Genomic DNA, 960 nt, shown 5'->3' with positions numbered 1-960 from the left:
TGTCTCAGCGAGAAAAGGTGCTGCAAGGCGCATGGCAGACGGCGCACTCTCAGCGGACCAGCCGACGTGCAGGACGGGTCCTACGTAACGCTGCGGCGGTACCTGGGGTATTGGTCGCCATCTTACGATGAAGGACGTGGCCACGCGGGATGTCGTCGCCGCGGTCCTCCACGGGAGGAGAGGAGGCTACGAGCAAGTGCCCCAGAGCAGCAGGACCTCGCGATTAGTGAAACGCAGTTGCTGCGCCTTTTTCGTGAAAAAGGAGGGAAAGTTCCACTGGTGCTGCTGCGAGTGGAGGAATGCCCACCCACCTGCGCCCCCCCTCCCCCAAAAAAAGGCGACAAGGTTGTGCGATGAAGAGAGAATTGTGAGGATGGAAGCGCGGCATCATAACTCCGAAAGGTTCTGCAACTGCGCTTAGCGCCCCATGCTTCGATAGGCCTTGGCCGCTCTGCGAGCTTCACGCACCTTCAGAAAACTGCAGGAAGGCAGGCGCATATCTCACTAGAGTCATGCAGATGGGCAGGCTGGAACCCGCGCAAAAGGATGAAATTATGCGCGAGTAATCTCTTGGGCGTGACGCGCACGGCGCGCATACGTTTGCGGTCGAGGAAAAGGAAGGCGGACACAGACGCATAACAGAGTTGAACTTTGAGCGCTGTCTGCACCAGCGAGTGCTGCCCCCCGCCTGACCTGCCCGACTCGGAAAGAAAGCGGGCATATCTTGAACAGGCGCAAGTGGCGTTTGCGCGCTGGATTTCGATGCGTATTATGACGCTGTCCTCTTACCTGGGAATAGGAGGGCGAAGTGCATTGTCCGGAGGAGTGGTGAATACGGCCGACTGCGCACAACTCCAACAAGGGGAAGATGGGGCGTGACGGTGAGCCAGTCGATTACACGGGTGTGGGGTGATATCGATATTTTGCGCAGCATCACACCATGTCTTGACAGCATCGTGA

Source organism: Leishmania donovani, chromosome 32 (assembly GCF_000227135.1).
Source record: "Leishmania donovani BPK282A1 complete genome, chromosome 32".
NCBI classification, from domain to species: Eukaryota; Euglenozoa; class Kinetoplastea; order Trypanosomatida; family Trypanosomatidae; genus Leishmania; species Leishmania donovani.
Note: the sequence above shows the minus strand (reverse complement) of the source record.